Source organism: Oxyura jamaicensis, chromosome 3, assembly GCF_011077185.1.
Source record: "Oxyura jamaicensis isolate SHBP4307 breed ruddy duck chromosome 3, BPBGC_Ojam_1.0, whole genome shotgun sequence".
NCBI classification, from domain to species: Eukaryota; Metazoa; Chordata; class Aves; order Anseriformes; family Anatidae; genus Oxyura; species Oxyura jamaicensis.
Genome location: NC_048895.1, coordinates 38346758 through 38374253, shown reverse-complemented (window position 1 = coordinate 38374253; position 27496 = coordinate 38346758). Strand labels below are relative to the sequence as shown.

Sequence of the window (27496 nt, the reverse complement as noted above, 5' to 3'; positions counted from 1 at the left end):
TTTTTTTTTTTATCCTCAAGAAAGATTGTTGTGGTTATTTACAGACACACTCCTCCATGTGCTTGAAGGCTTTTCGATTAAATACTAAAATGACCAGAGAAGATTTAGTTAACCTTGACAGAGATCATTTTCATAGTTTATTCCAACGTGTTTGAAGTGGCATGCATTTTGTACCTATGCATCTCTATGCACTTTGCATATCTCAGAAGGATAACATATGTATGACTCAGTACTATATATGTGCATACAGAGAGAGGCACACACATCTACAGTGATGTTTATGGAAGTATGTACAAAGTTATGCTGACATTGTCAACCATAGTGAACATTGCCTTTGATGCCTGATCAATAGTAACCGGACAGTTTAGGTCTGCTCTGCTTAGCTGCAAGAAAAGTTTTCACATCTTTCCTTAGTGCTTACTTTTCAACATGCCTTGTCCTCATTTCTGAACATACTGTTTTTAGTGTATTGTGCTGGCTCTTTGGACATTACCCAAAATTTAGAAATGCATAACACACACTGAGCTTTTGCACCAACACTGTACTAGGTTCAGCTCCATTAGCTTAACCAAAACCACTCTGGCTTCATCAAATATGAAGATAGCTTCTGGTTCTAAGGGTGAATTCTGTCTAAGTTCACCAAAGAGAAATAGGGGTCCCAAACTCCTGTAATCATGCAAACATCTCAGTCAGTTTCTCAGTTGGGTTACATGAATTCAGGCACTATTAAAACAGTGTGAGGTGAAAGTGGCAAATGCATAAAGGGAAAAATGAGAAATGAGAGGAAAACAGTATAATTCTTCCCCACCCCATGCTATTGCTCTGCTCTTTCTCTTGTATGGAATAGTACTTTTCATTTTCCAGTCCCACAGGTGGAATTGTGCAACTTAAAAAAAATAAAATAGTTGTTTTCCTGGTAGGTCTGTGAGATACACAGTGTAGGTATATCTAGGTCATTCGTCCTTTTCTGTTTTTGTAAATAATTAATCCTTGACTGAGTTTAACTGGGACATATGATGCTGGCCTCAGGGAAGTTCTTATGAAAACGATGACAAAAAAGCTGATCTCTGGTGAGAAGAGCTAACTCATTTCTAAGCTAGTAAGGCTATACTATGTATTTAACTTGGCAGTAAGCTTGGAAAAAGAACAAGATATTTAAAGTTTTTATAGATGTGCACATCCTCTCTGCATAGGGGTGAATAAACACATGCAAAAACTGCCCAGAAAAGTTCAGTGTGTGAATGACTCTGGGAGCCATGAGCACGCATTACCAACAGCCACACTTTTGGCCTAACAGCCTCATACCCTACTCAAACATCTATGAAGAGATCCTTATTATAGGGTTAAATAATTGGGCATTCATAATAAAGTGTGATTTATTTGTCTGTGTGCTTGTGCATGCACATATGTGCATTTTCCAGGAATTTTACAGGAAATTCTTTCTCCAGGACAAAAATTTAGCGCTGTATCTGTAATGAAAGAATGTCTGAAGTGCTCCAATGATTAATACTTGGCCATAGCTAATAATTAGATAAGCACATGACATTAGTGTACGAAGAGAACTTTTAAAATTTCTTTTTCAAATCTTCATAGGAGCATAGTTAATTTCATTAAAATACCCAAAAGATCTGAAAACTTTTACACTGTCATGGAAATAAAGTCTCTGGATAAGAAGCTGATTTCTTGTTGGGCTTCAGATTATCCAGTCCTCTTGAGAATATTTTTTCTTCTGGATTGAAATCTCTGGGTTAACAAAGCAACCATAGTCACTCCTCAAATGTGATCTAGCCTAGAGGTGTCAAAGTGATGAGGAGATGGCCTTCATTATTTTGTGGTTAAAAAGGTCACTTTGAAAATAGTTATCATTGTGGCACAGACCAGTGCCACAGCATGATAAAAGATATAAGCCAATTTACTATGAACCCTGTATTGTGTGGATATATGACAAGAAATAGACATATGTGGTATTTCCTGATGCTCAGTAATTTTTCTCTATTCATTATTTTCACTTTTCAAATTGATTCAGTCCCCTCCAGCTGTACAAACCTATTCAATGCCCTCTCCAACAATGTAGAAGTATGCAGTTTTTAGCACCTGCAAAATCATATTAACTTCCCTTCCCTTCCCTTCCCTTCCCTTCCCTTCCCTTCCCTTCCCTTCCCTTCCCTTCCCTTCCCTTCCCTTCCCTTCCCTTCCCTTCCCTCCCTTTCCCTTCCCTTCCCTCCCCTTCCCTTCCCTTCCCTTCCCTTCTTTTGAAGGGAAATATTAAGTAGGAATACATATTCACTGCTGCTCTCAGAAGCAAAATGCTTAGGGAAGGTCATTGAAATCAGTACACCCAATGCATGAAAGTGCCTATTCAGAAGTTAAAGGTTAAAAAAGCATGAACTCTATTGCTCATTGCTTTCTGAAAGAACTAAGAAAATACTAAATACAATGTGATGTTTTGCAGTTGTAGGCTGTAGAAGTTGAAGTGTTCAATGAAGGAGATACAAGTGTTTTGTTTTGTTTTGGTTTGGTTTTGGTTTTGGTTTTTTTTTCACAGAAATTGTCCCTGGGTTTCCAGAGGTGCCCCTTACCCAGTTTGCTCCTGCCCCAGTCTTGCCTGTGTCACTTTGGTTCCCAGGATTTGTGTCCTTCTTCCCTTCCAAAGACCAAAAAAAGTCACCGGGCTTTAGTCTAGTGTGAAGCTGGAAATGAGCTCCTGTTACTTGCACCCTGCTGGGGGAAGGGTGTGGGCCACAGAAGTCAAGACAAGTTGTTATAAAAAAGAGTCATAAGCTTCCTGCTTCGACTTGGAGATACCGAGTATTTTTGTGATAGAAGTAGAGATAACATTACAGGAATTTGATGAACATACTCTATGTGCTTCCTGATGTGCATTTCTGTTCCTATTAATTTAAAGGTTTCTGTGCTGTTCTTCTGATTAAGGATCAAAACTAGTTCCAGAGACATTATCTGAATATATATATTTTAAGGCTTTAATATTTAAAATAAATTTCTATTCTTCTTGTTCTTTCTGATTTTGAAATACAGGGCAGATTACACACAGTAAATGTGCACCTCAGAAGCCTCTTTCATAAAAAGAGATTTGTAATTTTACCCCTCACCAAATCCTGCTTTTCTTGTGCCAAAAGTAGTGGAGATGAACTTGCTGGAAACATGAAATAATCAAAAAGCAGTAGAAGTGAGAGCCTCACCTTCTGCTGCATAAACAGGCAATGCTTGCGTAGTCACTCAAAGTCTGGTATCTACTGAGCTAGTAGTAGTCATCCATTCAGATACCATCCAAACACAAGTATTGGTGAAAGTATTGGCCAGGTTGCTCTGGTTTTGCTAACAGGTGCTGTACTGCATAGCAATTCACCTGATGACTTTTAAATAAAGTTCTGTGTCTAGGGAAACTGTTAGAATAATTGGTCCTAAGTCATACTGATGGCATTTTGCAAAACACTAGCACATTAATGAGGGAAGTAGAGGTGGATAATGATGGAGAGCTATTGTTTGCAATTGTTTTCCTCAACATTTGGAGTAACCTTTCCTCCTTCAGTTAAATAAAGACAAAACTAGAAGAAGACAACCAGAGACAGACTCAAATACTGTTGTAGACATTCTCCCTTCTGGAGTCACTGCGAGCACTGCAGTCCTTAGGACAGAGGGTGGGTGGTAGACAAATGAATGCATCGGCCCAGGTTGAGCGTCTTATGAACTCTCACATTCCTCCTTTAATCACATGGGTATCAGCCCAAAATGTGCTGTACAAACTTGGCACCCACTGAACTCCCACTGTGGAACATTGTGTTCTTATGGGATTTTTTTTTTTTCTTTTTTCTTTTTTTTTCCTTTTTTCCCTTCATATAAAGCTAATCAGGTGGCACCTTCCCATGTGGAACTTTCCTTGCAAATGTATTATTATCGTAATCTACAAATGCCTTTTACCCTGTATGCTCCTGATAACAGTTGCATTAGTATAAGCTGATAAAGTCATTTCTTTAGTTGCTGCTCATGGAGAGGCTTGCTAGTTAAGATAAAAAGTAAATGATGTGATATAAGAGTCATATCTGATTGTACAGTGCATTGTCTGCCAAGCAGTTGGTGATGTAAGGTTTACATAACCACTAGATGTTGGTTGAACTTTTGAAATATATTTCCGTGTTCTTTTTTCCCCTCTGAATCCAATAGAGAGGCAGAATACCAAACAAGCAATCAAGAAAAATGTAACCTTAAGTAATTTGAGATTACTGCAAGAGCAGTAAATGATCTAGAAACAGTGCTTTGGAACTCTTAATCGAGTACATCCTTTCCTTTGGGGAAACTGTTACTCCCCTCCATCTGGGAGGCCTCTGTGCAGATGTAGGTTTGTAGGAGGGAAAGTGGACTCCATCCACGCACGGTGGTGTTTTCTGACTGCTATCAGTTTGCTTGATGTTGCAGTTGGTTGCTCGGTCTGACCCCTTTGCTGGGGTCTGACCCAAGCCCAGTGCCAGCTCACACCCAGGCCTCCACCTCACTCCCAAAGCCCCTTTCCGCCCTGTGCCACACTTTGCGGCTGCCTGCACACACCCCAGGCCTCCTCCCAGTCCTCCTGTGCCCTGCTCTGAGCTGGACACTAGCCTGCGGCCAAATTTCCTGGGAGAACACGAGCGAGTCCCAACGAGGCCTCAGCAGCTCCAGGGGTGCTGCCGGCCCCTTTCCTCCCGCCCGCTGCCAGGCCGCGCGTTCCCACAGCACAGACCGCGGCTTCTGAAATCATTTCCAGCTCCATTGTGAGCCACATCGCCCATTACTGCCAGCAGCAGCATTAGAGAAAAATGGAAATGAGGAATTGCTTATCTCTGGCCCATTTTTTACTAATGAAGAATTGCTTATCTCTAGCCCATTTTTTAGTATTTCTTTTTCCCTTTTATATGATGTATGTATAATGCCTATTTGTTTGGGGGAAAGACCGCAGGCTACAGACACAGCATTTTGATAAATATTTTAACATATTCAGAGAAGGGAAAATTCAGTCACGCAAATAGATATCCTGGATTTTTTTCCTCTTTTACTGAATTAATTGCAGAAAATTTAAGACTCACCTCTGGCTGCACAAGTGTCTTCCTGCACTTTAGATAGTTGAGCAATTTTCCCATGTGCCAGTTTGTTGATTTCTTCTTTCATCTGTATCCTCACTAATGGTTTCTTGAGTTAGTGAGCTTTTGCCCTTTTGATGGTGCATGGAGTCTGTTTGCACCAGCTTTGTATTAACTACAGTATCCTAGCTATCAGGAGCAATCTATCTGATTTGAACCTCCTCTACCTTATATTACAGCTTGAATTAGACCCTCAGCATTCTGAATTATCACACACTCACAGACAAGGGGATTTGTCCAGCATTTTTAATCTTCATAAAATTTAGTAAAATAATTAACTACGTATAACTGAGCTGTTCAAAATACCAGTCCAAAATTCACCCTATTATTTTAAAGTACCATATCAAATATACTTTCCTATTTGTCATGGAAGTAAATATCTCAGTGCATAGCCAAGACTAGCTATGTATCCTGCAATGAGATCTAATACAAAACAGATATTCTTCAAATATTTCATTAAATAATGTGGCCTAATTCATCCTGGCTGAACAGACTTAGTTTAGCTCAATCCTGCTGTTAATCTTTCTTCAAAATTCTCATTAGCATCAATGGAAATTTTAGCGAGAGAAGATAAATCAGTCTCTTTTTATAGGGCAGATAAATAATGCTTTGGTTTTGTATTTCTTGTTAATAAATGTAATCAAATTACATAAAATATAAACACTCAAAGCCTGTTCTGTGCCCTCAGGGAACCCCTTTCACTATCCCAGTGCACTAAAGCTGCATATAGCAGGAGATATTCCACTAAGACAGTTAAAAATATATGGGTGTATAAGACTAAACAGCTTAAAAAATCATACTGTAAATGATGTGATTGAGTGAAATTGTATGTATATTTTTCAAGTCTTCAGAATAGTTGAAGTTTTAACTTATTTCAAATTTTTAAGTTGAAATCTATTCATATTTGGAAATTTTGTACAACCTTGTAAAGTTAAATACTATGTCACTGTAATTTATTTTTGTTGTCATATATTGACATATGCTCATTTATATATGAAGTGTACTGTTTATTAATTGCTTCTAAGGCAGCAATAAAAACATGAAAGTTGTTCTCATTCTCCTGTCACAGCTGTCATTTATCTCAATCTCAAGTATATTTTTTTGACTTTACATCAATACATTCAATTTATTTAATCAGAAAAAAAAAAAAAAAAAAAAAAGGAAATAGTGGGAAATAGTGTACTGTTTTTAACTATGTCTTTGCATGCCCAGTCAATACACAGGCAAATCAATACACAGGCAGCTGAAAGTGTTGAGAGAATACACTGTAAAGAAGCCTCTGAGAAGAGATTGCCACTTCAGTGCATCATCCCAAGAGGGCCTCAGGATGTGCATGGGAACAAATAGTCCCAGTTTGTGGAGTCTCTGCTTGTGATGTGGGTCTTTCTTTTTGATCACTACCAAACTGCACTTGTCCATCTTCCTTCCCTTCATTCCAGGATGGACAAGTCATACCATCACTTTCTGGGAAGGGATGCAAACTGGGGATCGCAAAACACCTCCCACAGCTGCAGCACAGCTGGATGTGCTGAGCAGCACAGATCACCACTCCTCCAGCCCTGCTCAGGTGATGTTCAGGTGCTCTGTGGTGATCTGCTTGTGCACAGGCCCCAGGCTGAGGAGACTGACGATATGCGTGAGTAATTAATTACTGCTGTCACCTGAAAGCACTCCCCACCTTGAATATGAACACCTCAGTAATACAAATGAACCTACCTGATCTTTCATTGGAAGACAGATCAAATAAAATATGATGGAGCTAATAGAAGTATCAGCTGAGAGGTAGGGACTGTCACTATTTTTTGTAAGTCTGAAACCCTGTTACAGTGGTTTGTGTGGCTGAGATAGACCAGGAGGTTTGCTCAGCCCAGGTGTGTAGTGTGACCTGAGCCAAGCTGTGGTGACTGGGATCCCAGCAATAGAAGCCCTGTATCTTGGAAGCTCTTAAGAATTATCACTGTGGCACTGAAACATTATTTTCTTCAGGTATGATGATGTTACTAATAGCTATAGATTGCGATCCTGGGCTAGGGTTTTAAAGATGCTTTGAAGTAACTTTGGACTGGAGCTAAAGAAAATTCCTGGGGCGGACACCTCTGAATAGTATAATTTAGCTCTGGCCCAGAAGGCCTAATGTAACTTTTTAATCATTATTCATTCCTAATTCTCTGAACACCCTCAACCTTCCCTTTAATGCAAAATGCTCTGTGCTGTGCTCCTTATAAATATAATTCAACCTGTTTTATTAAATAAAACAATATGCCATCAGCACAAATTCTTTTCTTCAGCTAGCAAGTGGTTTTCTGATGATGCTTTCAAAAAGGGAAATTTGATTCTGCTTTAATGCATAAGTATTGCCATATGCTTTGTGTTTCAGCATTTGTCGGCCAGCTGATACAGCCCTTCATAGCTCTTTGAGTGTGCTTCATAGTCACCTATGATGCCATGAAATAGTAAGGCAGTGGACAAGCATGGGAAACTCCTGGCTTATTGTAAATGTTTCCCAGCAATCTTTATTTGTGTCAAAGAAAAAGTAATAATGCTCCTAATGCTGCTCAAACAAAACTCAGTCTATTTCTCCCTCAAAGTTTTCACCCACTTCATTGCAGTTTCCTTATCAAGGATTTGCACTGTTGCTTAACTAAGCAGACCTGTGGCTCTGAAATATGATAGATTATTATCTCTTTTTGTGGCTACAAAGTATTGTTATTTGACAGATTTTTAAATGGCTTAAATTACAGCATGCTTATCTCAGAGAATGGAAAAAAACGGTTCTTTTCTCCAAAATGTTTATCAGGGATACTGAGAAAGACTAGTATTGAAATCTCTAATTAATATGACACAATCAAAAGCTCACCTTTACTTCCAGGTGCTTCTAGCAGTTTTAAGGCTTTATCATCTAAATTATAGCCAGTGTGAAAGATAACTACCTTAAGATATTGTCTGCCTGTTCACGTGCAAAACAAACCAGAAGTGATTTTGCAGGTAATGAATGGTATTTACCTTCAGGTTACTTTAACAGCGGGTATGAGAACAGTTGCAAAAGTCACTTGGATTTATTAATTATGTTATCAACTTAGAGAAGGTGACAGACTTTAGAAAACAAATGGGGACATGCTTGTCTTTTCTATCTTGTCTTTAACAATGAAGTGCTATACACTGTAGAATTTTTTTTCTTTTTTTCTTTTTTCTTTTTTTTTCTTTCCACTACAAGTAGATGCTAGTCTGCAAAGCTTATGAAGGTCTTTGCCAAATACATTTTTCTCTTGACATATGCGGTAACTGAGGGCAGGGCAGAAGACACTGGACACAAATCCAGCCTTAACAGGCTAAAATTTTGTATGTGGCTTTGACCAGGGCAGGGTTCCCTGGGGAAACTAAGCAGTGGAAAGAGGAGAGAAAAGGAGATGTGGATATTACTGTTAATGAGAGAGATCTGCTGACCACAGACAAGATGGAGAAGGATGATGTGGAGCAATTATGCTTTCATGAGTAATTATGGTTTTATTATGGATATTCATGATTACTGTATGCAATACATAAATGTGGCTGAGCACACTGCCTCTCTTTCTGTTTTGTTTTTGTTTTGAAGCTATGCACTTCTTGCCAAGATCTTCCCCTCAGAGGATAAGCATCAGCACTTTGTTGGGGAGGGTAGAGCAGAGAAAGGACCATGAATGGAAGAAAACAACCTTCATCTTGTCATCAGTTCTTGGAATTTTCTCATAATTTCCACTTTGGATGGCTTGACTTCTGTCAACACAGGATGGTATAAAAATGCCCCAGAAAGGTTATTGTTAACCTTGTTGCGAGTGCCTTTTCCATAGTAAGCCAACTGTTTTCCCCCACAGAGAACAGGCCTTCCTTCTTAGGCCAACTTCCTAGCTGCCACTGAGCACTGTCTGGAAAACTGTCCAGGCTCAGCAGGCAGATCTAACAGTTAATGGCAGTTACTGTCAGAGGACTTGGTCAGAGTTATCTGACTGCCAGATCTTCTAATCTGCCTGTGATCACTGTCTTAAAGAATTCCTTCTTATTTCAGTTGTTGAAGGCCTGGCTTCTGGCTGTTATTACCAGGTAGCCCAATACTTGACTTTGCTGGCCACAGAATGGATAAACCAAATGATGAGACAAATTCTGGGCAAGTTGTATTTGCTATCATCATTATTTATCTTGGTGAAGTCACAGGATCAAGGACAAAAGCATTTTATAAACACAAAGTTATATGCTTACTGAGCCAAAGGGGAAAAACATGAAATTTCACTGAAATTTATTAATCCAGAGAAGTTTTGATTTCTTTCTCACTTTATGAACAAGTTTGGGAAGACTCTCCGTGGAATACAAAGCTGTTTTCCAGCTAGCGCAGTGGCTCCAAGCAGCAAGGTGATATTACAGCCCAAAACCCAGAAGGCATGATGCTTTAATGCGCTGAGACACATCAGCTGTGCACAAAGCACAGAACTTTCTGGATGCCAGTGATTTCATGTTACATCTACATATTCCTATATGTCCATCTGCATTTCTCTACCTATTAAAGGTACATGTTCCTACTACTGAGCTCAGACACTATTTGTTTTTTGTACAAGGAAAACTGGGGGAGAGCAGAAGCTGCAAACTTGTCTACACATTTCTAAAGTAACTGATTCTCCTTGTTAATGAATGTGGTAAAAGCTGTTAAAGTGCAAAAAGGGAATGGTTTTCAGCTGATCTCATCGAATACATTACCTTAGTCTGTGTTTCCTGTTGTATTTTATATTAATGTTTTCTTTTAATTGATTAACAGAAGCAGCAGGCTAGAATGGTAACATAGCTCGTGGAGTTTTTCACCATATAACAGCACAGTGTTTCATTAGCAGAAAAAGGGGGTTTTACTCACATTCTACTGATTCAACTTGAAGGCTGACTTTACATTAAGACAGTAGCTTTTTGGAGGGGAGAGGAGGGAAGCAAGAAGATGGCACAGGTAACTGTGCCTAAACATTGAACTCCAGGCAACACTGCTGCCCCTGGAGAGGGAGGAGAAGGACAGGGTACATGTGATCATAAGTACTGCTGCAAGAAAGGACTAACAGTTGCCATCTTTTCTTCTACCTTGGTAGAAGAGCAGCTTCTCTAGCACTGTTGGATGCTTGTTTTCCAAGCTCACGACCCTTTTCTCTTAGACCCTCATCCCGAGGGTGGCAGAACTCAGACTATTATTCTGCTTTAAGGCACAATACTTGCAAAGGTAATATCATGTCTGGTAAATGTATGCAAATTCTGGTAATAGAGCACACCATGTTAGCACACCCTCACTCAGTGTAGCATAGAGATGGCAATTCTTGAATGCTCGATTAGGTTCATCACTGGTAAATAACTTGTTGCTTGTGGTTTAAGTTCTGGGCGGGTGTATAATGCCAAAATCAAGAATTCTCCAAAGAGAGGAGATAGGTAATTAACAATTTAAGACTTGCTTAGGATTGCAGCAAGGATTTTAGAGCTTCAAGTGGTGTTGGAGAGAGTGCCAGTAGCTATGGGTGACACAAGCATTGGTTCCTTCTGTTACCAATGAGTATAGTTTGAAGATCACTGAATCAAATGGCTTAGCTTGTTACAGAAGATGCTGTCTGGGCCTGTGATATAGTCATTGCACGTAAGTCAGCTGCAACTGAAATCCCCAAGGATGTTCTAAGCATTGAGTATGTGATGTGATATTCAGTGATGCAATATGCATCTGCTGATAAAAGAGGAAGTTGTTTTATATTTTAGGTGAGCTTCATCAGCCTCTTGCAGAATGACTCATCTAAGGCTGACATCTAATAGAGGCCAGACAATTCCCTCATGAAAGAGGCTATTTGTCTCAATTGACTAAGAGGTAGCTCTACAACTAGCTCAGATTAATATCTCTACTGCAGATATTTCAAGTTAAAAGTCGGGATTCATCTTACCATCTGCTGTTTTGAGAGTGAAAATCACCACATGCATAAAACGAGAGCATTTTGCTATCAGTTTGTGTTCTTAGATTGCAGTTGCCAATAGAGCACGGACACAGTAATCCAGGCACACTGCCGAGCAGTGGTGACTCGTGCTCTGTTCCAGGCAAGCTCTAGTTCGAAAGCTAGGTGGTTTCTTTAATGTCTCAGTGTGCTCAAGCAAATCCATAAGCCTTTTTGATGTCATAGCTGCTTTCAGTTCAGACCTTGCTAACATCTGTCCAGCTCACTGAGTTAAGGTGAGGGAGGTCATGCAGCAGTGGTGCACTCTGTGCTCTGCTTACCCAGCAAAGGATGGGGCAGTGGTGGTTCTGAGCATGGCAACCTGCTAGGGAGTGGACTACTTAAAGACTAGCGGTGAACAGACATGATGCTATTACACAAGTGAATGAGAAATGTTAGTTTGTTCATGAAATTCCTTGGTAAGAACTATTTAATGCACTCCATAAATGCCTTGGTCTATGCTTGGAAATTCCTTTGCTTTCAGCTGCTCTCAATCCTTATTTACCCATAGATACTAATTTTTTTCTTATTATAGTATAATCTGGCTTATTTTATTCCACAAAATTACCAGATCCATGTAGTTCTGAACTCCTATGACCAATTAAATTTAAAAAAATTAAATTTAAAAAAATTAAATTTAAAAAAAAGACAGAAAAAGAAAACTCTTATGTTCAAGCTTAAATCACCAGGTTCATGCATTTCATGAGAAATGCATGTAGAACATCCAGAGTTGTATGAGTTTATGAACTATGTTTTCAATTACACAAGTGGCATGTGAATCTTCCCATTTCCAAAGTTCAGTTCAGAATAAGCTCTGGGGATTTGGTGTGAGACTAATTATAAAACAAGGATAAGGCTAATTGTAACAGGGTAAACTGACCTAGTAAGAGAAGCCAGATCCTTTAATCCCATAAACACACAGATCAGTTAATTGCTGAAGCAGTAATTCTCCTGCAGGAACTGACAGTTATGTGGCCTCAAACACTGCTCCAGCTCAGTAGGTGCCATCTCACAGAAGGGTGGTAGCTCACCCAGGGGCTTGGATGTGGGGGTGGCTGCAGCCCCAGATGCCACCTTGGGGGGAATCCAGTAAGCATCTGCATCTTTGTGGCATTTGTTCCCCAGGCATCTGGGCAGGGGATAAAAGAAAGAGATGCTGGCCCTCACTGGGTGCAAATGTGTAGGAGTGATAAAGGAGAGTTTCCTGGTGTAATAAATATATAATGTGGGATACTTATATAATGGGGAACAGAAAGAAATAGGAAATCAAAGGACATATTTGTGGAGAAATCCAGAGCTGAGTAACTGTGCCACTGGAAAAGTCAATGCTCTGTGTCCTAGGAGTCTGGGCTTGAAGCAAAGTGTTGTCCCACCAACAACTTCAGCCTGCAGAAGTGCATGACAAAGTTCTTGGTGCTGGAACCCGTTAGGGGAAAAGATATCAAGGGAAAAGGCATATTGAATTTTTTTTTCAAGGAAAGTGAAAGACTGCTTTTAAAATTGATCTTGCTCTTGGACTGTTGCTTATGTCACAATGCAATAGCTTCTCGTTTGCCCAGAAGAAACAAAAATCACAAACTGGTTGGAATCACTTCTGATGTCAACATTACACGGCTACTGGGCAAATGAGCACAGCCTCCCCCTGAGCTTATGCATCTCTTTTAATGTTTCTGTCTTCTCCATTTGAGGTTTTTAATTTTCAGTTATAATGCATTCTTTGTGCTTAGGTTTTGTGGACTTTTCAGTTTTTTTTTCTGTGCGTTTTTCTCTGATTAAGAGCTGCAAAGTGAAAATTAAAAGAAAAATCTTGTATTTCAGTCTTAATGTTTTTCAAATATGATTATTGTGTATAAATATGAGGTTTTTTGTGCAGATGACTCAGAAGACATTGAGTGCATATTTGTGCCTATTAAGGCTGGGCACTCCCACTCACAAGGCGTTATCCACCTCATTACACATGCATTATCAGAACAAGTTTTGGTAACAAGCAACATCACATGCCTTCCTTGATAAATGGTGTGGGTGCCTTGGGAAAAGTTGTGTCAGATGTGGGAAATATATGACAGATGTCTGGGAGTTGCCCAGTGAGCAGCCTGGTGGCACTGATTAGAAAACCCATTGAATTGTATTAGCAAGCAGGTTTGCTACTGCCAAAAAGAGATGAAATATCTTTTGGGGAGTCAGACACCTAGGACAATACCCTGAGCAGCGGTGTTTATATGTGAGCTGGGCAGAGGAGCCATTACACTTCCAAAATGAAGGTATCCATGCAACTCCCATGGAAGCCAAGGTTTGACCTTACAAGAACAGTGCCAAATAGTAATTTAAGCAGATTTCCCCTGAGAGCTTTGGAGAAGGATGGCAGCAAGTGAAAGCAAGCTGTGCAAACTGCTCACTCAACCTGTAGCTGTGCCTGTGCACTGCAGTGAAGTTATTTCTTTGTGTCAATCCAACTGAGACATGAGTTGGGCTGTGGGAGTTACGTAAAGGCTTCTGCAAGCAGTCCCAGGGGAGGGGCAGCAGGACAAGCAGAGCACACTGAGCCTGCACTGTACAAAACCTTCTGGCTTTTATCACTGCCAGCCTTGTGTGATAAGGCATGATGACTAATGTAAGCTTGAATAAAATTAATGTTCTTGTCCATTTATGGCCGTACTAGCCTCACAGAGCTCAGTAGTGAGGGAACATCAGCCCTGTCTCTTACAAGCTTATGGTAAATTACTTTACAAACTCAGGGTTCAAAATAATACTCCCTTGTGTTGTCACTAACACAATTGCATGGTTAATTAATAGATCTTGAGAAAAAGATTTAAATAGAAATACATTTTTAATACATTTTGCTATCACTACTTAAACCTGCTCAACTTTTAGAGTTCCATTGATAAGGATTACACCATAATTCTGTTAAAATCTGGGTAGATTGGGAGGAGTTCCCTCAGTTTCGAGTTTTCACTGTTGTTGGTATCTTTCCTGAACTGTACAAAAAGAGATTCTAAAACACTTCTGTAAACACACCTGTAAATTAGCTTAGTGTGAATTTTAATACGCTGTGGAAGACCTCAAGTTTCACTGTTCTTGTAAATCCTTCTGTCTTATTTTTTTCTTATTTTTCTTTAGTTGCATAATTGTGAGTGACATAACTTTAATTTTTCTGTTGTCAAAGTGAACCTAAAGGGATAAAGATATAGTTGAAAAACCTGGAAATACCCAGAAAGCCTGGAAATGCTGGTTAGCATAATTATTCCAAGGTCAAATTCAGAAAGTTGTCATTTAAATTAAATTCCTGCACCTGGGTGTCTCCATGTTTGATAGAGTTACACCATACCCTCTGTCCTCACTGCTCCTATGTCTTGAAATAGTTGATCTTCACAACTTATCCCTTTCTGCATAACAAACTACCAAACTTTTGGGGGAGATTTCCCATTACAGGGCAGTGAGGAGAGCCTCTGCTTCACGACACACCTCAAGGTTCTAGTGCTGCTTGTGGCACCAGCAGCGTCCAGACATGAGCTAGGTGGTTGCCAGTACCTGGAGAGACTTGATGTATTCCAGCTGAAAAACTGTGGGACAACTATTTTTAAAATATCACTCTCAACACAACGTAACAATGTGATCAGCTCTGCAGAAATCTATGTGAAGAACATCAGGCAGGGAGGTCTGGGCTCTCTGTCCCTGGCCAGATGCTGATGGACTTGGCTCCCCTTCCTCCCTAGCTGGCATGCAAGACTGAGCGCAAAGGTCCTCCAGTTCTCCCACCAACTTCAGAAGGGGTTTTTCCCTTGTCTCCAGTGCTCCAGACCCTGGTCTGTAAGTCCTTTACAACCAGAATAACAATGCAGGAACCGTCCTAAAGTCTAGCAGGCTTCCTAATTCAGCTCCAGGTATCCACATGTGTAAGCAAAACACAGAATGAGGAGGGAAATTTTGTATTCCCAAAAAAATCCAGATCTTATTGCAATGGTATGTTGGGTCTTGCCCAGGAGATAATTCCTTGGCTGATTTGAATACAAATCACTCTGAAGGCCCAAAGCATAGCCACAGGGTATGTCAGTGTGCCTGTGCCTGGTCCATCCATCCTACAGGATTGTGCAGTCTTCATCTTTCTCCTTCAAGCAAGCTTACAAGCAGATCTGGCAAGAACATATCCAAAATGTAAGTCTGACATTGAGATTGGAATTTGGTTTGTGTTCAAAATGTAGGTATGACCTTAAAATGCACTTATTTTTATTGGAAACAGCCCTGTAGTTAGGTAATGAAGGATGGAAGCCTCAGCCTGTAAACCTTTGGTAAATGTACTTGGCAGTCATTTCCCTGTGCCCACGCATGCAATCTGCAGAAGAAATTTCAGGATCCCCCATTCCTCCTGCAGGTAGCTCTTTAACTGCAGCACAGAATAAATGTAGCCAGGCTACATTTGTGAGGCAAGCTGTGTTCCAGAGAAGATCAACGTCTTCTTGTAGGACTTGCGTGGCCTCTCTGCATATTGTACCACATTGCACTTTTCCAGTGATGTTGTTTTCCCTGTCTTAGCTTGTTTCAATGATGCTCATAGTGCTGAAGGAACCTCAGGGAAAAGGCAATTAGCTGAGACAGTCATCGGAGCCTAAATTAAAGAGCAAATCGCTAAGGTACTCTACAGATGGAAAAATGTGTAGTTTTCACAATATTTCAGTAAAACAAGTCTCCGTGCTATGTGTTTATGGACTACAGAAGTCAGATATTTCTGTTTTTTTCAAGACTGAACCTTGCAGTGATTGTAGGGATGATTTTTTTCAGTCTAATATTTTGTCCAAACACTTTCTACTGCAAGTAAGCTACAAACTGTCAGAATTATATAACCATCAGTTTTGATGTTTTAGAAAGGAAATAAACTTTAAGAAAGGTAGACTTGTTTAAATGTAGGAAATTTACAAGGTGCTAGGCACACATAAATCAATGTACAGCTACCCCTGAAATCTGTGTATGCTTTATAAATTAGTATATGTTTTTCTACTTACAAGCCAACAGTGCCATCCACTGACTTCTGTGTTTTCATGCAGATAATCCTTCAAGATGTTCTAAAACTATACGTGATTCTAAAAGCATTTTTGTGGATGCCTGTATGTTGCTTAAGAGAACAGAATCCTTTTAAAGAAGACAATAAATTAAAAAGCAATAGTAATAAAATAGTCTATTTCATGGTCTGTTAGGGTTTTTCAGGATTTGATCCTTGGATGTGCAGAGGGCTTCTCTGCTTTTACAGGAAGCTGGCCTCTGTAATAGTTGCGTGCTTTCTCTTCCTCACCTGCCAGTGTCAAACAAAAATCTGAAGATCAGATGGAAGTGAAGGTGCTGGTTATAAAACATTATCCCTTACCCATTTATCAGAGGCCCTGATTTGTGCTGACATCATGCACCATTGTTTCAACCTATGCTATGCCACAGAGGGCACCTACAGGCCATGTATAACCTGTATGAAAACATTCCTGTTCCAAAGGCTGTAATTACACAGACACACACGCACACACTGTAGGCAAAATGTTTTGATCCAGGATATAAAATCAGTTTCTACACTACAAATGGAAAGGTCATGCATTAGCGCTCACACAATTAATACTGTTTATTTACTTACTTTTTTTTTTTTTTTTTTTAAAGGAAGCTAGGTGGTAGGAGGAATTATTTAATTAACACTTGCTATCTTTTAAGCTTTTAATGTTTGTGGTTTCAAATTTTGTTCTGTCGCTATAAGTGCGAGAAGCATTTTTGTTTGGTTTGGCATCGCTTTTATTATGTGAAGGCACAGATTACCACATATGTACCTGAGATATGGATCTAAGGAAAGAGAAAACTCATCATACAACAGTGAGAAACCACACTGATTTTAAGAATGAAAGAAAGCTGTTCAAGCTACTTGTGTGGTTACATTACACCTACAGAGTTAGATGGAGGCTAACCATTGTGCTACTGTTTTTCTGCAGTGCAGGTAGGGCCTTAAGTGCGTGCATCTATTAACTGCAGGAGCAGCTCCATTGACTTCAGCTGTGTTACTGCCATAGGCTCTAATGTGCATGCTTATTGCTCTTAGAGGCTTATATTTGCCTGGGGCTGCAATGTAAATTACCTCTTGTTCTTATTTCCATATGACATTGTCATGGGAAGAAAGAAATTTTTCTCTAATTAATTACATTTGTAACAACTGCGGTTCTCAAGGGTCCCTTCTTCGTTGCCTGTTAGAAGTCTGGTAACTTTGTATGGTGTTCAGATGATGTTTTGTATGTCACAGTAATAAATCAGAGACATCTACATTTGAAATAAAAGAGATTTTTGAAATATTCTATAAACAATGAATGTTGGAATCGCGGGGTGGAGGGAGGGTGGGGCAGACAAACCAAGCAAAACACTTCTCTAATAAATAACATATTAGAGAAGTAGTTGGTTTCGCTTCTGTTTTTTTTTTTTTTGTTTTGTTTTTTTTTTTTTTTTTGTTTTTTTCGTTGTTGTTGTTTGCACTGCAAAAACTCGCAGCAACAAGTAGGTGGCACTGCGGGATCATCGAAGAGACGAGAGGGATGGGGATTCGGGCTCACTCGCACCGCCGCTGCGGGAGGAGCAAGAGCTGCCTGGTGCTGGCGGCAGAGGCAGGCTGGCTATAAATAATGTTGAGAGGGAGTACAAAAATGCATCAAAATAGCTGGTATTTCAATTTTTTTTCAAGATTCAGAGTACATGAACAGATTAAGTACGCTCCCCTGTTTAAATTTATATTTAGTTTTCTACTATGACTACATTTAATATATAGCTAGCTGAGTATCTGTGCCTATAGATCTATACCTGTCTACGTCATGTAGCCTACCCAGCTAAAATACAAGTGTACATGATGTTAAATAGTATTTATTCCTACATTCTGCTTTTTGAGCAAGCAAAACACAGAAAGTAACTCTTCAGTCAAAGAGGCCTTGATTGTGATTCTTAGATCATGGTTCTTGATGTGCAACTGATTATTAAAGTAATAAGGGAAAAGAAGACCGATAACAGAGCTGCACTTACGACAGTTCATCTGAGGTTTTCTTTAAAGGCAGAACAGGAGGGGTCAGCATCATCACAGTTCTTTCCACTCTTAGTAAAAGTGTGCATCCTATTACATCCTCCTACACTACACAGGAAACTCTCCAGGTTCCCATGCAGGAAATACTTAAAGCATGCATCTCAGCAGGGCAATGTCTGAATCCCTGCTGCACAATGTGTCTCCTGGTCCAAAGCCTGTAACACTGTGCATACAAACACCCCTGGAAGTGCGGGCAGGAGGGCGAGTGTGGCCAGAGCCAGCTGCCCTGTGTGCTGGCTTCTCTCCTGCATGTCTGTCTGGCCTGCATCCCTGCTCACTCATGCTGGAGACTGGGAACTGGGCTTTCACCAGGTGTCCTGCATCTTTAACCACCTTCCGCTGTGCAGAGGTGGACAGCAAGAGCACCCCTCACCTGCTTCTGCAAAAGGGCAAGCCCTCCTTAGAAAACTGACAGAGGATATGATGCTCTGAATCCTAAGCGCACCTATCTCAGAAACTGTTTGGGTACTCTTTCAGGTTGGGGGGTTCTGCTTGTTGCATGGAGATGGGTTTTGTTCTGCATTGAAGAATGAGGAGTTACCAGGAGCCTTCATCTCTCCATGGGCTCTGAAAGTACACTGGGCTCCCTGAAGCATGCTGCTGGGGTTCTGGGGTTGGCTCGCTAGGACTTTGCAGAATTTATGTGGGCTGCTGACCTCAAGGAAGATCCCCCCTCCCCCTCCCCCCCCCCCCAGCAAAACTGTTGTAATTCCAAAAAACAGATTTGTCCTTCACTTTCTGTTTATATAAAAACTAATAAACTTTAACCTATGCAATCCATTTTTCTTCCCTGGCAGTAAAGGATTATCATTTCTTTCACAATCTTTTTCCCCTGTGTGTTGGGTCTGTCTGGGATGGAGTCACCTTTCCCTGCAGCAGCCCACACAGTGCTGTGCTCTGCACTCGTAGCTGGAACAGCACTGGTATCACTCCAGTGTTGCATCTATTGCTGCATGGTGCTGGCACAGCATCAGAACTCCCTCCAAGCCCCCAAGAGCCAGCAGGCTGGGGGTGGGCAATTGATGGGGAGGGGACATCACCAGGGCAGCTGACCTAAACCGACCAAAGGGATATTCCATAACACCTGATGTCACACTCAGCAATAAAGGGGGACTCTCATGGGGGAGGCGGTCCTCCTGAACAATCTATATGCGTTTTGAGGCCCTGCTTCCCAGGACATGGCCGAACATCGCTCATTGATGGGAAGTAGAAAATAACATTTTTATTTTCTCTCTGTGCTTCCACCCGGCCTTGTTTCTTTTGTTTCTTTTTCTCCCCATTCCCTTTCCGTTTAATTTAATCATTCTCATCTCAGACCTCGAGCTCTGTGTGTTGTCTTTTCTCCCCCTTTCTCTTTGAGGAGGGGAGGAGTGAGAGAGAGGTTGTGGTGGAGCTCGGCTGCCCACCCGAGTAAAACCACCACACCCTGTTAAACCTAAATGGCAGATGAAAACACTGTAGTTTCTCAGAAGTCCCACCATCACATCTTGTCTGGTTGTTTGTTCATGTCCAGGTATGATTTTTTTTTCTTATCCTCCTAACAGGGAAAAATAAATAAATAAATATAAACCTTTTGAAAGTAAGAACAAGAGCCAAGAAGTGGAAGAATATATAACTGGGGATTGGGGAAATAGAGTAGTTTCAAGGCGTACAAAAAGAGAGATCAAAAAAGGAACCTAGGAATGGAAAACCTGGGAACAAGAAGACATATGGTGATTTTAAAAGCTGCAGCACTGACATCTTGTGTGGGTTTCGTGTTACACTGTGAGGTTTGCCTTAATGTTCTACTTTCTGGAGCTGGAGGGTTATATGGATGGTTATATGAAGTTTCATATTTGCATGGTTTAGGAGAAAAAAACTTGATTCAAAATCTGGTATGTATTAATACAGTATATCAGATAAGGTATTTTTGAATAATAATAATAAAAAATTTTCTCCCATAAATTATAGTAACCATTCTGAAGAAACTGCCAACTTATACATTTATTTAGATACAGAAGAAAAGAATATGACACTGAACAGTAAATCAGGCCTGTATACACGTGTGATTGTTCGTAAGAACCATCCGGCTGACATCACTGGAAATACTAAAGGGCAGATTGATTCCCAATTTCAGCATTAGATTTTTACTTTTATATGTAAGCCTAACTCTACTTAATTGGTTTGCTCTATCAGTAAACATGATTGAAAACCCATGCCTGGGGACTTTATTTTCCCGAGATGCTATTTTGCTAATCAAACTCTGCAGAAAAGCCTAACAAGTGTGTGTGAAAATGAAACAAAGCAAAGTATTTATTTTATGAACAAAACCCCACAAACCTTCACAAAGTCTTCCATAACTTAATTATGACTGCCTTTTTATAAAAGTGTATCTGAAAAAGTCATGTCAGAAGTATCCAACCCAGAGCTTTTTTCTGCTCAGCCAACTATCTGCACGCTTCCTGTTGTACGTATGCTTAAACAGTACTTGATTAAAATATAAGCCTAGGAGCTGACGTACTTTATCACATTGGGACCATCACCTTTATTTTTATGGATGACTTGAAAAGCTTGTAATTATCTCTGTTCACTGATAGGAAAACAGAATTCATGCACTGGGGAAAAGCCTGCCACATGTGTGTTCATGATATTGCACTTTGGGATAGAACACTGAAATGATTAGATTTGTGGCTGAGTACAGTGTTTGAAAGATGAATTGAGGAATAACTGGGCATTTTGTGGTATTGCTGTTGTTTTAGTATTAGTATTAGTGTCTAAATAGAATGGTTTACTCTCAGTTAACGCTCTAATTAGTGTGCTGTGTCACAGGTGCCTGCTGCCTTTGTGATGCTGCCTGCACCCAGCTCTTTCTGAGGCTGCTGCCCCTGTCCAGGGCACAGCAAGCAGCAGGTGTGGATTTGTGCCCTGTGAGCTGCTGTCAGCCCGTGGAGCCAGACCAGCATGAAGTGAATTCTGCTGTGGTGATCTAAAAACCTTCATGTATGTAGGGAAACTTATGTTGTTTGCCAGTGTTAACACAGGAAGACTTGGGATTGTGCAGCTCCCAAACTAGCTGGTTCACCAGCCAACAGCACATGGCTGGGGCCCGTGAAGCTGTGTTACATCTGCTCTGCCTAAAAACTGCTCCAGAAGTGGGTGCTAGTCCTCATGGCTTCATGTGCCACCACGCAGGCAGGAACTTGCTCTTAGTGAGGAGGCAAGAAACCTGCTGCCTGGCCAGCACAGCCGCCAGTCTCACAGGAAGGCTTTGGTAGCCTGAAAGTGAGTGCGGTGACTCCCTCCACAGCCCCTCACATCGATGGTGGCCAGGCCTCTCCTTGGCCAGGGTGGGCCCCTAAATGCCCACAGCCACATCTGGGCCAGGCTGGAGGAGAAGGCTAACAGTGCCTGAGGGGGCATCTGCTTGCTTAAGGTTGCCAGGAGGGATTAACCTGGTGTTTGAGCACTGTGGAAGCTATCGTATTCTCCTAGTAAGCCACTGGCCACGGGAACATAGGCTCATCATGGAGCTGAGCCTTATGGCAGCCTGGAGAGAAGGAGCTGTGCCTGTCCTCAGGCCGTGGGCCTTGCAGGCCTGCTACAGCGCTCCTGTCCACCATGGCAGAGGAGAGGTAGGGCTGGCTTGCAGCCCTCGGAGAAGACAGATACCTGGGTGGAGCACCTTAAAGCTGAAACTTTTTCTTCTGAGTTCTTCATGCTGAAATCCAGAGGGTACGATAACAGTTTTCCTCTATATCTGGAATTGCACTTTTTAAAGGAAAAACTAAATATTATAATTTTTTATTTCTCTGATATTCACCAGTCAGTTCCTGATTGTTATCTGCTTGACAGTATTGTCTGGTACCCACAAACTCTGGAAAGAAAAAGAAAATTCTTCCTTTTTTCCCCTTGTAAAGAAGTATTATACAAATGCTTCTTGGCAGCTGATGATAAGAGCACAGCCTGTAATACATTTCTTCAATTAATTTCAGGCAAAAAGCCAGATGTTACTGCTATTCACTCTGCCAAGCCTATAGCAGTACTTAGACTTTTTTTTTTTCTTTTTCTTTTCTTTTTTTTTTTTTTTTAAACCACTACAGGGGTGGAGGGAGTCAGCATTAAACCAAGTCTTGCATTTGATCAGGTACAAGGTAAAATGGAAACAACAACAGCCTCCTCGCCAATTCTTCTGAAGGTAAGTCTTCTGCCATTTTAGTAGATTCCTCAGATTTGTAGTGGGCTAGCATGTAGTCTTAAGAAATGTATCTTTACATTTTCATTTAAATCTGAAGTGTTCAATTTATTTATTCATTTATTTTATGAGCTACTCTAACTTGTAACAGAGATAATGCTGGCTAAAACTTATTATATGATATCATTTATTATATATCAATTATTATATCATACGTTGCTGAGGAGGGAGGAGGATGTTCATAAAAACAAACTTTGGTGGGTTGTCTTTTGTTTGTTTGTTTGCTTTCTCTTAGTAAGAAACTGAATACTGACTGAAGAAAAAGACCTGAATAGAGAGGGAGTGGCATGCAAGCATACAAACTGTACATGAAAACAACATGCATTTATAGGTAGTAAACTTCCAGGGCGGCTGGCTGGTTTGAAAGGTAATGTAAGGAAACCTGCAATGGTACCCATAGCTCCAGATAGGCAGGATATGATTTGGTAACAAAATGTTAGCAACTGTATCTCTGTGGCTACCTGCCTGGGGAGTTTTATTTCCCTTTCTTACACAAGGAACAGTTAGAAGGTGATAATTGTACCTCCAGGAGATAATTCTACCTACCGTTGTTTACTTGTCCTTAAGCAGAAGTATCATTCTATGCAACTTGTGCTACTGAGCAGGCAGAGCTTTAGGCCTTCCTGAGAAGTGAAGTACAGCCTGAGGACCAGCTGGGGACCCCAAAACAGAGATATAGCTGTGGCACAAGTGGCAGGCTTCTTCTCAGGACAGTGGTCATCAGTGACTTGGGCACAGGACTCGGGCTGGAGGCAGTTCTGCTTCAGTAATGGCTGGGCAGCTTCTGGCCAGGTCCTCCTTCTACCCACATATCTGCCTTTGTAAAAGGGACACAAGTGACATCCACAAGATTTCTGCTGTTGTTGCTGGGCTCATCCCAGCTCATACATTTGCAGAGTATGCGAAGTGTTGCTTACAAGTTCAGCTATGTGAATCACCAAGGATCTGCTCAGAAATTATGACATACTCAAATCCATTTTCAACTTAAACTGTGAAAGTTTCCTAATCCTTACAATTGTTAGGAGATCTGTGAGTTGTTTTCTGCAAAGTCTGCAACATTGTTTTCTCAATGATGGTTGTTGTATCTTTCATCTTCTCTTTATCTTCTCACTATCTTTCTCTCATGACACAAACTTCTCTACTTTAAAGGCTGCATGAGGGACCCAGTAGGGAGAGTATTAAGGGTTGGAGTCTATTCACTGAGCTGCACTTCACTTCTGAAGTATTTAGTTATGTACCTCAAAAACTGGGATTATGATTTTCCTCAGACCTACATATGTAGAAAGCCACAGGAAATTCTGCATTTTGCTTTTTCCTGCAGCTGACAGCAGCTAGCAAAGCAGTGAAGCTACTGTTTCAGGCTAATACCAAGGACAAGATTTGCATGCTTTCTTGGGAATATAGAGTTATGGCAGATGTATTTCTTACTATTTCTGTCTGTTCCTGCTATTTATTTATTTATTTTAAAATTTTGTCTTTTGATTAACCGCATAACCTTTCAATAATGGTCCTGTCTGTCCCAAAACCTGTAGCATTCTGGGAATTCAGCTTCATCCTTTAATACACAGAGTATGATGTAGAGGCCAAGTTGATACTCTAATTGCTTTATGACTCTCTCAGTCTCCGTACAGTGTGTGCTATCTCTGCACAGGGTATCATAAAATTTAATAACATCTATTCAGTGTTCTGAGGATGCTTTATGTCATATTAAAAAAAAAAAAAAAAAATGTACAAAATATCTATCTTAACTTACTCTGCAGGACCTGATGAAGCAGTATGTTCAGCAATATTTCAGAAAGTGAGTTTGAAATAATGATCAGAAGATAAAATAAAGGCTAAAATTTGAAGAAAAAAATATTAAGATATATCATTTATTTTCCCATGGGTTTCTGTGCCAGATAGATGAACTCGTCTTACAGAATGCACACACACACAGAATATTATGAGATTTTCTTTTTTCTCTCCCTTTATGCATAAGGGGTAAGATACACTTCTGAGCAGCAATAATGGAAGTGCAGGCCTTCTTGTTGCTCCATAATTTGGCTTTCATCCATTTACTTTGAGTGCATCCACTGAATTATGATCAACATATACAAAAATTAAACATTTTAAACTATGCAAGAACTTCAGTGTCTGAGTCATCACAAATGCTGGCACATCTGGCACATTACACATCTAGAAGTGAGAAATCAGATCAAATACTGTATCACGGGATTTGAAAGCAGGGAACGGCTTGCTATATGCTGAAATTTTAAACAAACTAAATTGAACTTATTGACTGTATTTCCTTATATTCAAGCTCTTCTGTTTGCTGCTTTGTAATCCTGAATCTGTGATGTGCTACAAATTACGGTTCTTATATGTCATGTAGTGTGGTTTTCTGTCCTAAACCCCCATTTTGGTAACAGGAGTAGGTTTAGCACTTGGCTGGCAGTTAACATTTCCTTCAAATTCAAATTAACTTTTCATTTTCACTACAAGTAATTAGCTGTAACAATCACCTTGTCTGAGATTTTCTTAAAGAAAGCAAAGTCCTGACTCCTTAACATCAAGAAACTCTGCAAGGTTCTTCACAAAAGCTGTTGTACTTCCTTATTTGCTTCCTAAGAAATAAAATTTCTAGCTTGCCTTCAACAGTTAGTGGGGGAAAAAGGCAAAAGGCCCTATTCTCATCTCATGTCTTTGAAATGAGATACTACTTTGTGTGTGTGTGTGTTGGGGGGGGTGGGGTAGGGGTAGGGATGTGTGTGGGTAGGGGTAGGGATGCATGACTTTTGGCGGAGCAAAATGTCCTCTGGCTTCAGATGTTGATCATTACCATTTCCTAGACAGTGCTACTAAATGTCATGACTTCACTACATTTTTTTATTTTTTTCTGACAGATAGAGACAGCAAATTAAAATCCACTTTCTTCTCTTGACTTACTAGAATTTGCAGAGACATGTTTGTAGCAAAACACCTCAATAAGGGAGGCTTTCTTTGTAGGGCATCAATTTTGATCAACCCTTTTTCAACATTAATACAGAATGATTTGATAATTGGAGGAAAACAGGTTCAGGAACACTTACTCTGACTTGCAGCTGCAGTTAAATAAGCTCCTGTAGTGTCAACAACACAAATTCCAGTCACGTGTGTGCCTCAGTAAATGATCAGTGGATAGACCTCCTCTGAGCACTGAAACCTGCACCGTAAGTTCAGGGGAACCCGTGCAGCCTGATAGCTGAAGTGGAGGAAGATCTGTAGGCTGGTGAGCTGGAGCATGTTTAATCTCTAAGTTACTGCTATGACTGTTCTGCAGCCAAAATTAAGTCAAATGGAATTTTTTCCCTTCAATGCTTTAAAGCTTTCTTGCAGGTTCTTTTTTATTATTTTTTAAACAATGTTTCTGGCTCTAATTTACTGTAGCTTCTTATCTCATTTGTTTTCACTATCTTCCTTCTTCTAAATACCTTTGTGTCATTTATTATTTCATAAAATAATATCATGAAATAATCTCAAATGGTGTCTTCATGATAATCCTGTTAACCACTTTAGATCTTCAGCTTGTTTTCTTGAGGTCAGTGTCAGCCTATCTAAACTTAAATTTACTGAGATTTCCTCTTCTATGAAAAAAAATCATCAGCTTTTTTGTAAACAGTATATAGTATGTTTGTGTCTTTTTCTAATTTACCTGGCTAAATCACCCTCTTCTTCTGGACTGTGGAGTTTTTAGAGGATTATAATGCTCCTTTTCTGTCTAATTCAGTAGCTTAATGATGATGAAGTCAACATGGCAGAGGATAAAATGATGAGCTACCTTATGCCTGCTCTTTTAAGAGCAGTTTGGAGAAGAAATCTCATGAATCAGGAACAATCCTATGGCTGAGTTTGAAGGCTGCTGGAATTCTTCCTTCTGCATTTAAGGAGTTTCACAGCTGTTGCCTGAAATTATATATATTATATATATTTTATACATTTTATTATGTATATTTAGAGGAACTCCGCATTGTTTAACTGTAATCTAGACTGAAAAATATGACAACAAAACAAAAATATGACAACAAAAATCTTCTCATACTTTCAAACCACATAAAGCATCTGATGTGCTCACTTCCTTGTTCTATGTAGGTTTGGGGATGTGTATTCAGACTTATGGTGGGTATAGTTTTGTCCAAGCATTACACATCTTTCAGGAGCATGTTCTGAGGAAATTACAAGATTACAACTCTCTCAAGCATCAGAAAGACCTACCAGTGTGGATGCTACACCACATGGACAGGAGCTCTTACTGAAACTGTCTACTGCATATCCTTGCACCTGTGCAGAATACGATCATTGTGGCTTTGTAGCTCATGTTCATTCACTCTTAACGTTATTGCGTCTGAAACAAATAAAAGTGGGAGTTTCATGACATAAATACATCTTTGAGATATTTGATCACTAAATTAGATTTCCATTAGCTTCTGAATGACAACAAAATTCAGCTAGGAGTATCCATTAGTAAATGGCTTTGCTTCTTTCCTTTGACTGTCCACACAAAACATAGAAAAATCCATTTCTGACAAACGTCGAATGGATTTAATGTGCAAGTACAATACATGCAATCTGCCCAAAATTTGGATGCCTGACATCCACAAAATGTATACAGACTTTACTTGCAAAGCATGCATTAGACAGCAGATATTTACTAGCTGTGTTAGAATGACTGCTTTGCACCATGCACACCTATCAATTTTTGTCATTTCCAGTGTATTGCACACAAACTTGGATTGCTATCATTTGGTCATCTCTTCAGCTGAAGGTGCAAGCGCTGTAGGAATCATGCTAATGGGGAAAGAGTAAAGAACTGTGACTTCCTTTTATTGTCTGCTTCCCCTTGGGGGGGAAAAACAAACAAACAAACAAACAAAAATACAATATGCCTCTCCTAGGAGAGTGCAAAGGTTATAAAAATATATTTGTTCATGTATTGCTCTAAATCACCTAAATTTAACTGCATTTAACTGCATTAACTGCACCTAAATTTATCTGCATTCCTCTCGCTGGTCTCAAGAGGTAGGTGATTTAGACAAATCTGAACACTGTTGGTAGGCTT

At 40.1% G+C, this 27496-nt stretch overlaps 1 long non-coding RNA gene across 1 annotated transcript; it reads left to right on the top strand.

Moving 5' to 3' along the window:
• The first annotated feature begins 21089 nt into the window (after positions 1-21089).
• On the top strand, positions 21090-27036 carry LOC118164695. The gene is made up of 3 exons (XR_004749613.1): positions 21090-21136; positions 22271-22365; positions 26595-27036. It is a non-coding gene; the product is annotated as an uncharacterized LOC118164695 (long non-coding RNA).
• Positions 27037-27496: the final 460 nt, after the last annotated feature.